Here is a 12,277-nt window from a genome sequence, read left to right on the forward strand (position 1 = left end):
TGAGAAACCCCGATGAATTGTTCAGGTACTTATTTACGCCATATCATGAGGTGTCAGCCTGCGAGTTTATCGATGAAAACACAGCCTGTGTTACGTGGAAACACACTAAACACCACTATACGGGCCATTCAAACACTAACATTTTCATCGCTAGCTTTACAACCGCCTATGCCCGCTTGGAGTTATACAATCTGCTAAATGCTTTGCAAGGCCGTTGTCTCTACCATGACACAGATTCCGTTATCTTTGTGAGCCGGGAGGGTGAGTGGAATCCGGAACTGGGCGACTACTTGGGTGTGTTGACCAGCGAAATCGATGCTGGTCAACACATCACCGAGTTTGTGTCAACAGGACCCAAGTCGTACGGGTACAAACTGTCTGGAGGGAAAGCCTGTTTAAAGGTGAAAGGCATTACGCTCAATGTGAACAATTGTGAAAAAGTTAACTTTGAGAGTCTGCGGGACTTGGTTTTTGACTATGGCGTTAACCCTTATGCAGAGTGCCGGGAATTTAAACACATTTCTATTCAACAGCCGATGATCGTGCGTGTTAAAAAGGATTGGTGCATTGAGACCCGGACCTTAAAGAAAACCCAGAAGGTGGTGTACGACAAGCGGGTGCTGCAAGAAAATTTGACATCGTTGCCCTACGGATATTAACACAATGGATGTCAGGTTAAAACACCCTTTTTCATGCATTTTGTCCGGACCCTCGAATTGAGGTAAAAGTTATTTTATAAAACAGCTCTTGGAGAGCGGTGATACCGTTATGACTCGTAAACCCGAAAACATAGTCTGGTGTTACAGCTGCTGGCAACCTCTATACGACGAGTTGCTTGTGAAATTTCCATACATTCAGTTTATAGAAGGACTACCGACGTCGTTTTCCGACGACCAGCTACTGCCGCCGGGTAGAGTAAATTTGATTATAGTGGATGATTTGATGGAGTCTGCGTGTGAAAATAATGAGATAGAAAAAGCTTTTACCAAATACGTACACCACCGAAACCTCAGCATCATGTATATCGTCCAAAATGTGTTTTGTCAAGGCCGGAAAAGTAGAACCATCGCGTTAAATACAAAGTACATGGTGCTGTTTAAAAACCCTAGAGATAAACTACAGATTACAACCCTGTCCCGGCAGATGTACCCCGGTAAAGCCAAATTTTTTTTGGAAGCGTTCGATGACGCTACTAAAAAACCTTTCGGTTACTTGTTGGTGGATTTAAATGCCGACACCCCAGATGACTATCGCTTGCGAACAGGTCTTTTCCCCCCAGATGTAGCCACGGCTTATGTGTTTAAAAAATCTAAAAGTCGGTGATCTCACAACCACCGACTCAGTCGAAAAAACACGTTCGGGGCGTCGTCATGTCTTCACGCGTTCGGAGAAACCTGACTCTCTTAAATTTTCTGGTAAAAGCCACCCCCAAACAGCGGAAAGCTATTCTCTGCGGGGCTACAAATGATCTTGTACAGGCCATAGCTGAAATCGCCTTGAATACCTTGAAAGGGAACATACCGTTATCTGCTAAGCAGTTTGGGACCCTGAAGAGAAAGCGTAAGCTTATAAAGACTTTGAGTCGAAAGGGTCTTTCTCTTAAAAGAAAGAGACTCTTGGTGAACCAGTCCGGTGGTTTTATCGGGGCCCTGTTGAGTATTGCAGTACCACTGATTACGGGGCTTCTACAACGTCGATAATGGAGCACGCTGAGTACCTGGTACCTCAGAAACAGCTCGATCGACTCCGAGAGCGGTCTGGGTTCGAAAGCGATGTAAGAAAAATAACCGCCCGTCGCCTGGATGATGAAATGCGTGACATTCTGCAGAACTCGCATCTGGCCGAATATGAAAAAGTGAAATTGTACATCCAGGTGTTGCAACGGTATTTGACATTAGTACGCCAGGAGACTTCCGAAAAGGGGACATTAACCGTTGTACTACCGGAAAATGCACCCACCGAACTATCACGTACGTTCGCGCAACCGCCGTCATCGAGCGAGGCTGACTTTGAGTATATTTTGGACAGCGTGTCTCAGAGGTTCCGGAGAAATGCCGAGATATTGTTAAAGACCATGGCCCGCAATGAACCACTAATAGCCTGGAATGAAAAGGGGGAATTTGTGTACAAGGGGGCACCCGTTGAGGGCTCTCACATGATTGATCTTGTCAGGGCTCTCACGCAGCAGCAAGCAGTTGCTGGCGGTAAGAAGCCAAAAGGTTGGGATGTGTTCATGGAGGCTATGGCTGAAATCAACGTGCCGGGCACCTTGCTAGCCAACGCTGGTAACCGAGAGCTACTTGAAAAATTCAAGGCTGCCCCGCCGGGGTGTGCCGCGTCGGCCAAAACTTTAAAACAACCGGTAGAGTTGTCGACGGTCGACCCGGTCTCTAAGATAACCGCTGAAAGGAGACGATCATTAATACCTAGACCCACATGGCTGTCTTTGTAACATTTTTTTCTCTGGGTCTGTGTGTTTGTGTTAAATGACTTGAAATGTATATTAAAAAGCGTGCGCAATATGTTTAAAAATGGTTTGTCTGTAACATGTATTAAAAAAAGCTTGAGCGCTGTAACAGCGAATGTATAATAAAAATATTGTGTTGATTTTCATCCATGTTTTGTGTTCTTTTTAAATAATAACCACACAGACGTCGAAATGGTTCGATTTCATTTTTATTTTAGACGACCGATTAACATTTATGACATGTTTTAAATTGTCGTAAACACCCGCATAATTGAACATTCGTATTTTCAAAGGGCTTGAAAGGGTACAGGGGTCTCCGTCTCACGACACGACGTCGGTTTTTCAGAAACATTTCCACCATGCGGTCATTCTGGATTGCATCCGTAGAATAAAGTTCTAAAATGTTTCTAAAAGATAAACCTTTACATCTATGGTATAGAAAAAAGACGCAGTGTAGACCGCAGGTCACTGCAAAAGAATCTTGCAATTATCTGTTATTGTAAAATATGGAGTTAGCATTTCTGTTTAAGAAATCATTAATGTTCTTGGGAAAGAAAAGGCTTGGGGTGAAAATCCGTAGGAGTCGAAAAATTCTGCGCCCTCGTCGTCGGGTAAGTAAATAGCCAGCCAGTGTTCACCGGGGCGGTCGTGTGGGTGAGTATTAACTATTAAACTCAGAGGGCGCCGCGCCAGTCTCTCGCTCGGTAGGGCATCACTGGGGAACACGCCTAGAAAACTGTCTCGGGTATAGCGGTCTCGGGTTAGAATGTCTTCCAGCTGTTTGGTGTTCATCTTTATGTGCAGGTTGTGTGGTCTCCAAGTGCTTTTTAGCTGAAGTCGTAAATGACTTGACGTCTCATATCCAGCTCTATCACGTTGTCGAACAGCGCGTACACAACCATGTTAACTGTAGTGGGTAGCGGGAGCGCGAAGCGTATTTCAGCTCTCAGATTACCCGTTTTGATAAGTGAATAATGTCCTGTGCACTCGTCGTCGGGGCTGAGGTTGAAAGCGAACAATGTGTAACCGCGCGCGTACTCCTCGCGGTCCACCAGAACTGGTTTGTCTTTCAGACGCTTCCCGGCTGTTTCCACCAGATTAAAATATTCACGGACGCAATGTCCATTCTGGAAGTCTGGTTGAAGCGGTTTAGTGGGGATTTGTTCCCCGTCCGCGTAGAGAGCCAGAAAGTTAACGTTGTAGTGTTTAAAATTGAAGGGGTTTTGGGTAAAACTGCCGCTGAATGCCGCGTTGTCCACAAACCCCAAAATGACCACTTTGGGTAACTGCCCGAGAAAGAGGTTTTCTTGGTTACACACACGGCTCCCTGCTGGCAGGCTGAAGACTTTCATCTGTACGCGGTCTATGGGGTATTTAGCGTTGGCCGTCAGGAGTGCTTCGGCGTGTCCCAGTCTGACCCCGGGTGACACTCTGACTCTTTTCACAAACAAAGATGCAGAGAGTACGCTCAGTTTGTGTTCTCCGGCGTTGTTCATTAAGCAGAAAGCATCTCTGTTTCGCGTGAGTTTTATTTTCAGGTCTACTCCATTCAGAAGTAGTTTGTCCTGAAAAAACAGGTCAGCGTGAATGTGACCCAGGAGCTCCAGTTTTCGGCTTTGCGCCGTGTATGATGCTCTTTTTCGGAACCCCTGATTGGGACCATCCAAAATTGTGGACTCGTGTTCCCCGGCTGTGTCTTTGTAAAAGAGACCTGTTGAATACTGCGTCTTCAGCGTCTCTTCACTGTAGTTCAGGACCGACTCTATAAAGGCTCTGTAAGGATAGCAGTTGTTGCTCTGGCTGATCAATCGGTCTCCTACGGTGATGTCAACCTGGCTGAAGATGGCAGCGATGGGGTAGTTCACCAGGCTCACACGGGCTGCCGCATCAATGTCCCGACCGTCTGCTTCCGTTATTTTACAGGTCAAATAGAGCAGCGTGTTGTTTAAATCTAAATAATCTTCACCGTTGCCTGCGACGTAGAACTCCAGAGGTGCGTTTTCCGTAAGGGCCGTGAGGGGTGGAACTTCTATGTAAAAGCTTTTCTCGACGCTTGTTTGGGTAGGTGCTAATTGAAATATGTCCAGCTCTGACTTGGCGCATTCTGCAGACCCGCCGTGAACAAAAGCCATGTTTAAAATAAGTCTTGTTTCGTGTCGCGTTGATTGCGGTGTGTCACGCTCTTCTTGGTCGACCTGAAGCTTCTATGAGTTGCCTGTCTGCGCTTAGCCGTTCTTTTATCAGGTTTCGGCGGCCCCCGACGGTGGGATGATGACGTCTGTCTTTTTCTACTGACACCCCTGCGGATGTATGCTAGACCCGAACCTTCCTGCTGATGTGCAGCCACCTTAGACATGACCGCGCTTGTAACGTTGCCGACCACGTCTTTGGCGATGTTTTTAGCTGCCGATGCCATGTGCGGCTTAGCTATTTCAAACCCGCGTTTCAGAAAAGGCACGGCTTTTCTAAATAGCGCTCTGAAAATACCCCCGATACCAGCGCCGTACTGAACCGGTAGCCCTGAAAATCCTGGTAATCCATAACCAGCCTGTTGTTTGTAGTAGTGCGTATACAGAGAAGGATCCCCTAGCTCTTGATGACCGTCATCCTTTTAGATGTTTGACGCTTTCACAGGTCTGAAATGCAGCTTGACGATGACCTTTCCAAATGCAAATGACACGTGTTCGTTTTGATCCGTCTTTATTTCAATAGTGATGTTGTTAAAATGGTCGATGCTCACCGGCACGTAATGGGGTTTGTCGTACAATACTGTGACGAATTCACCATCCACGCCTCTGAAGGGCACACAACGCAAAAGCGGTGCGTAGACGTCGCCTACTAACTGGTGTTCTATGATATCGGTGTATATATACATGGTGTTAAATCCGCCAGTCAAATCGACGGGGTGCGGTGATTTTACACCCGCTACACCCGAATTGAAACCCAACATCCGCGCTAGGCGATTACGCAGCTGCATAACAAACCGTTTATCACTAACAATCCTTACCGACCGGCTAATGGGGTTGTATTTAAGACTTACAGCCGATAACTTGGATTTTTCAGCAGCCCGTTTCATTTCATGCAAGAGCTGCTCGATGTTGCCGTAGTACCCTCTCGGTAACGTACAGGTCCAGATAGTCTTGAGCTCCTCGCTGATGAACAGAAAAACTTTGTCTTCATCAAAAGTGTTTAGTGTATTCGGATAGTGTAGTTCGACCAGGCCCACTTCCCAGCCCCCGTCCAGGTCAATCGCCTTTGCCAGATGCTCTGTGAAGCAGGCGTTAGTGTTCTTTGGAAACATCTTTGAGGATGAATTACTGGCCAGCGTCACATAGAAACCATTGGGGTTCATTTTTCACCACCTCTATATGTCTCGGACCTCAGAAGCCTTCACCCAACTATTGAATTTATCGCTCCAGCCACGCCACTTTACCAAAAGCTGTTTGTTTTTGCCACGACCCCTGGTTGCTTAAATCGTTTGGATGCGGTAGACGTTCTCAACATCCGGGTTTATCTTCTGTAGCTCTTCGGCATAGAAGGAACCCTTAATATCGTCGCCTGCGTAGTCCTGCAGTTTGTAATAGGGTCTCAGAGCCGCGGACCGCTCTTTGACAATGAAAATTTCATCTGTGAAGGTCTGTTCATATCCCTTCTCAAACACTCCCTTTATTTTGGACACCCGCACGCGATCACCCACATTAAATGAAAACTTTGACGGTTTTCTCTTAAAGTGCGCGTCATAGACCGTTCTCCACACCTCAAGGGAGTTGTTGGGCGTAACAGAAGCCGGGGTTCGTTTAATAGTCGTGTGGTAACTATGGTTATAAGCGTAAATAAGATCTGAAAGGACGTCGATATAACGAAAGGTGTTTTTGTGTGTCGGGTACCTCCACATTTTTGTTTTAATAGTTCTGTTAAACCTCTCGACCACACTAGCCTTCACATCGCTGGCCGTATTGAAATGTTCAATATTCTCACGTTTGAGAAAATTTTGGAAGGTCCTGTTAAGAAATTCTTTACCCTCGTCCGTTTGTAGCTTTTTAGGAGCACGCCCCTCTTGCAGTATATTTCGGAAAGCGCCTGTCACGGCCCCACCAGTCTTGGTTTTCAGCGGCACGGCCCAAGCGTATTTAGACAGCATGTCTATACACATTAAGATGTAACAGAAACCGTCGTTGAACGCGTGGTGTTCTCTCATGTCAACCAAGTCGGCCTGCCACTGCCAGTCCATTTCGGACACCAGCGTCCTGTTTGTCTTAAAACGTACGCGCGCCGGCTTGTGCAGCGTATAAGCAGCCTGGCCGGACAGCCACTCGACCACCCGGCCACGGCTGGCGCCGCGCACACCCCGGGATCTCGCGGCCCGCAACAGACCCCCTGCGCCGCCGTAACTGCCCGATTTCCTAGGGTTATAATAGAGCGCACTCAATCCCGCGGCAGACATGCTCCCCATTCCGAACCAATACACACTCGCACACACCCAGGGATGCGCCGGCTGGGGGCTTTGGGACCCCGAGGCGCCGGGGCGACCGGCCGGTGGGGGTTCCGAACCACACCATTGGCTCCTGAGGGGGCGGGACATGCACAAATAACAACACGCCATTGGATGGCTGGGGGGCGGGACAACCAAACACCGCGGACGACCATTGGATGGAAAAGGGGGCGTGGTACCTGTCAAAAGTTTGACGAAAGGTGTCGCTTTATACTACTAACACGCAAGAGAGTTGTCACTCAGAGTGTCGAAGGGTCGATGTATACTGGGGCTCAGTTGAAATGCAACGTCAGGACTTTTCCGAATTATGTCACACGAAGAGAGCACAGCCCTTTCCGCCCTGCCGCATGTGTCTCGGTAACTCGCTGTGATCGTATAGTGGTCAGTACTTTGCGTTGTGGCCGCAACAACACCGGTTCGAATCCGGGTCACGGCAGAATAGGGGCGTCTGCTTTTACTACTCGCACGAATGAAGGCAAAAAAAAGCCAATCGATGTGAACGAACGGCGCTTTACAGAGGAGTACTGCCTGACTGGATCGTTGATGAACGACAGAGGCCACTCCGACCTCTTCTCGGTTTTCTTCAATGACTTACTAAGGATCTTCTTCACATTCGCCCATGCAGGGGAAGCAAGTTACACCAAAGCAAACGCAGGAAAGTGCATTTCAAGCAGAGACCAGGAGGGACTTGTTTACACCGAGAGTGGGCGGAGAATGGAACAATGCGCCCAGCCCTGTTGCTGGAGCCGATTCTTGATGAGCTCTTGGGCTCACTAAGAGGCCCCCGCTGGATGCTAATCTTTCTGTTGTTCTTGCAGGTCCTGCGCTGCTTTTGAGCCGACAGAGCTCGTCCTGGTCTGTCGGCACAGCCCAATTGCAAATGATCGGCTCCGCGTACAGAAGGAACGTGCGTTTGGTACAAGAGTGCACGAAGGCACCGGAAATACATTGGGAACAAATGACCGGTCGCTCAAGACCTCTGTGAAGTACAGGAGCGTGCAAAACGAGGCTGTTTCCGCCCCGTCTCGAACCGGGGACCTTTCGCGTGTTAGGCGAACGTGATAGCCGCTTCACTACGGAAACCTGCAGGGATAGCTGCTGGTGTCTCGCTTGCGTTTCGGGCTGAGAAAGGGACGCGTCACTTTAGGCAGGTGGCGCTGGAGAGAGGAACAAAGGGCGCGATGAAACAAAATGCCGAAACCCGGGATCGAACCAGGGACCTTTAGACCTTCAATCTAATGCTCTCCCAACTGAGCTATTTCGGCAGTGCACAAACCCCACAGCCACCTGCTCCAGCCTTCCTGTGTTGTGGCATGAGCGCACCAAGAGTAGTGGGAGAGTGTTGCAGGAACGTCACTCAGAAGGAAAGCCACCCAGCTGCGCCCTCTGAGCTCTGTCCAGCGCATCTTCCTCGCATGGACTCCTGCCTGCGACGGGCAGGAAACAATTAGCAAGAACAGAACGACACCCCATGGGTGTCTCATGACCGCACCTTAGGTTGTGACACGTGCAGGTGTGAGGGGTTGCCGGGCTACTTTGGAGCAGAGCTTGGGCGGAGGGGGGGCGGGAAAGCAGACAAAGAGGTGACACCTCAAGGTCTGCACGATCACAGCTCTCCGCCGCCCCAGGCTTCCGCTCGATAAGCTACTGGACACACCCGCCCCTCCTCACACAGACCGTGGAAAAGCCCCCGAGTGGGAGGGCTCGCTCTTCCTCCCAGGAGCTCTTGGACACGATGCCCAGACAGGGCGCGGGGAGCCGCCGCCTGCAAACACGGCTCCAGGCAGGACTCCACTCCGCAGGAGCCGCAGAGCAGAGGAGATGAGGGCAGCTTAGCTCCTGTGCAGAGACCTGAGCTGTTGTTGCTGTGGATGCTGTCTTTTCTGCACTCGGGGTAGGAGTGAATGTTGAGCTGCCCTTAGAAATGAAGCAGAGCACTTCAACGGCACGGGTGTGTGTGTGTGTGCGCCCTGGTGATTCTGGGAGACAGATCGAACCTGGGCTAAAAGAGAGGGGGCTTAGCCCTCTTCCATTTGCTAGTTCAAAGTTGTACAACCCCTTTGTATCTGCTAGGCGGCGCAGTCGTGCACAAAGAACACTTTGAAAAGCGTCAAAGGCAAGTCATTCCGAGTTGGTCGTTTGTGTTTTCCGTTCAGACGCGAAATGCTGACATGATCTCTCGGCTCCTCGGTTGTCATTTCTGCTCCGTAAAGGAATCACAGCACGCGTCGGCTTCCAGCACGGTGGGTCGGGACACGATGCCGGGGGTCGGAGAGAGCGTTGTCTTCCTCGTTAGTGTAGTGGCAAGTATCCCCGCCTGTCACGCGGGAGACCGGGGTTCGATTCCCCGACGGGGAGTAGCTTTTCTTTCACCTCCTTAGAGAAATGACTGCCTTTCACTTCTCTGTTTTCTTTCACAGCGTCGTGCACCTTTTCATTGCTCTCGCTTTCAGAGCCTCCGCACGGCACACGACTCGACATCAGGAAGCACATTGAAGTGAAAGCAGGAAGCGCTGCGACATGCACTGTGCAGATCCCGCCACACTAAGAGGTGAGTGGGTCTGTTCGATGCACAAAGAACGCTTTGAGAAGCGTCAAAGGCAAGTCATTCCGAGTTGGTCGTTTGTGTTTTCCGTTCAGACGCGAAATGCTGAAATGATCTCTCGGCTCCTCGGTTGTCATTTCTGCTCCGTAAAGGAATCACAGCACGCGTCGGCTTCCAGCACGGTGGGTCGGGACACGATGCCGGGGGTCGGAGAGAGCGATGTCTTCCTCGTTAGTATAGGACCTGTCACCTGTCCCCACCTGTCACGCGGGAGACTGGGGTGCATCAGGACGCGCCTTGAAGTGAAAGCAGGATGCGCTGTGACATGCACTGTGCAGATCCCGCCACACTAAGAGGTGGGTCCAGTGGGTCTGTTCGATCACAGCGCTAGGCGAATCCCCAATCCCCTTTTGTGCCTGGCGACAAAAGATGTCTGTTTCCGCCCGGTTTCGAACCGGGGACCTTTCGCGTGTGAGGCGAACGTGATAACCACTACACTACGGAAACGGTGGTAAGACGTGCCCAGCGGCCCAGCCCTGAGCTTCGCCAATGCGATTCAGCTGCTTCCAGTGCCTTTATTGGAGTGCGCTGATGGACCGTGCTCTCTCTCCAGAGACCAGCACGCCTGTCATGGACGGAGCAGGAAAGGCGGCGCCACATTCTACAGCCCTCTCCACGCAATCGACGAAATCGGGCTACTGAAGTGGAGAAAATCGCCTCTCCAGAAAGTGCAAATATCATCTTGGAGACTATAAATCCTATTGCCGAAGGTCAGCCCTGTCTACCAGAGTAACCCTCCCACAGCGATGATCAGCTCGTCTCACACGCGAGAAGTTTCGGTTGGAAACAAGCGCCCCCTCTTCTCGCACGTTTTGCACGTTCGAGTAGTTTTAATGCGGCTCTTTCGTACACGGTGCTGATCTTTTGGAAAGCAGGAGGCAAAACCGAGTCGAACCGCCTGGGTGAAAACCAGGAACCCTAACCGCTAGACTATATGGCAGCGAACAACCATGCTGTTCCCGGCATCATGCAAGCAAACTACATAAATATGAGAAAACACGCAAGAGAGTTGTCACTCAGAGTGTCGAAGGGTCGATGTATACTGGGGCTCAGTTGAAATGCAACGTCAGGACTTTTCCGAATTATGTCACACGAAGAGAGCACAGCCCTTTCCACCCTGCCGCGTGTGTCTCGGTAACTCGCTGTGATCGTATAGGGGTCAGTACTTTGCGTTGTGGCCGCAACAACCCCGGTTCGAATCCGGGTCACGGCAGAATAGGGGCGTCTGCTTTTACTACTCGCACGAATGAAGGCAAAAAAAAGCCAATCGACGTGAACGAACGGCGCTTTACAGAGGAGTACTGCCTGACTGGATCGTTGATGAACGACAGAGGCCACTCCGACCTCTTCTCGGTTTTCTTCAATGACTTACTAAGGATCTTCTTCACATTCGCCCATGCAGGGGAAGCCAGTTACACCAAAGCAAACGCAGGAAAGTGCATTTCAAGCAGAGACCAGGAGGGACTTGTTTACACCGAGAGTGGGCGGAGAATGGAACAATGCGCCCAGCCCTGTTGCTGGAGCCGATTCTTGATGAGCTCTTGGGCTCACTAAGAGGCCCCCGCTGGATGCTAATCTTTCTGTTGTTCTTGCAGGTCCTGCGCTGCTTTTGAGCCGACAGAGCTCGACCTGGTCTGTCGGCACAGCCCAATTGCAAATGATCGGCTCCGCGTACAGAAGGAACGTGCGTTTGGTACAAGAGTGCACGAAGGCACCGGAAATACATTGGGAACAAATGACCGGTCGCTCAAGACCTCTGTGAAGTACAGGAGCGTGCAAAACGAGGCTGTTTCCGCCCGGTCTCGAACCAGGGACCTTTCGCGTGTTAGGCGAACGTGATAGCCACTACACTACGGAAACCTGTAGGGACTGCTGCTGGTGTCTCGCTTACGTTTCGGGCTGAGAAAGGGACGCGTCACTTTAGGCAGGTGGCGCTGGAGAGAGGAACAAAGGGCGCGATGAAACAAAATGCCGAAACCCGGGATCGAACCAGGGACCTTTAGATCTTCAGTCTAACGCTCTCCCAACTGAGCTATTTCGGCAGTGCGCAAAGCCCACAGCCACCTGCTCCAGCCTTCCTGTGTTGTGGCATGAGCGCACCAAGAGTAGCGGGAGAGTGTTGCAGGAACGTCACTCAGAAGGAAAGCCACCCAGCTGCGCCCTCTGAGCTCTGTCCAGCGCATCTTCCTCGCATGGACTCCTGCCTGCGATGGGCAGGAAACAATTAGCAAGAACAGAACGACACCCCATGGGTGTCTCATGACCGCACCTTAGGTTGTGACACGTGCAGGTGTGAGGGGTTGCCGGGCTACTTTGGAGCAGAGCTTGGGCGGAGGGGGGGCGGGAAAGCAGACAAAGAGGTGACACCTCAAGGTCTGCACGATCACAGCTCTCCGCCGCCCCAGGCTTCCGCTCGATAAGCTACTGGACACACCCGCCCCTCCTCACACAGACCGTGGAAAAGCCCCCGAGTGGGAGGGCTCGCTCTTCCTCCCAGGAGCTCTTGGACACGATGCCCAGACAGGGCGCGGGGAGCCGCCGCCTGCAAACACGGCTCCAGGCAGGACTCCACTCCGCAGGAGCCGCAGAGCAGAGGAGATGAGGGCAGCTTAGCTCCTGTGCAGAGACCTGAGCTGTTGTTGCTGTGGATGCTGTCTTTTCTGCACTCGGGGTAGGAGTGAATGTTGAGCTGCCCTTAGAAATGAAGCAGAGC

General features: G+C 50.9%; 4 non-coding genes across 4 annotated transcripts; 1 reads left to right on the forward strand and 3 right to left on the reverse strand.

Annotated features, from left to right (window-relative positions):
- Positions 1 to 9,245: 9,245 nt before the first annotated feature.
- On the forward strand, positions 9,246 to 9,317 carry trnad-guc (transfer RNA aspartic acid (anticodon GUC)). Its single transcript has one exon. It is a non-coding gene; the product is annotated as a tRNA-Asp (tRNA).
- A 621-nt stretch (positions 9,318 to 9,938) lies between these two features.
- trnav-cac (transfer RNA valine (anticodon CAC)) lies at positions 9,939 to 10,011 on the reverse strand. The gene has a single exon. It is a non-coding gene; the product is annotated as a tRNA-Val (tRNA).
- Positions 10,012 to 11,351: 1,340 nt separating this feature from the next.
- Positions 11,352 to 11,424, reverse strand: trnav-aac (transfer RNA valine (anticodon AAC)). The gene has a single exon. It is a non-coding gene; the product is annotated as a tRNA-Val (tRNA).
- A 109-nt stretch (positions 11,425 to 11,533) lies between these two features.
- On the reverse strand, positions 11,534 to 11,606 carry trnaf-gaa (transfer RNA phenylalanine (anticodon GAA)). Its single transcript has one exon. It is a non-coding gene; the product is annotated as a tRNA-Phe (tRNA).
- Positions 11,607 to 12,277: the final 671 nt, after the last annotated feature.

This window comes from Lepisosteus platostomus, chromosome 5 (genome assembly GCF_059453375.1).
Source record: "Lepisosteus platostomus isolate fLepPlt1 chromosome 5, fLepPlt1.hap1, whole genome shotgun sequence".
NCBI classification, from domain to species: Eukaryota; Metazoa; Chordata; class Actinopteri; order Semionotiformes; family Lepisosteidae; genus Lepisosteus; species Lepisosteus platostomus.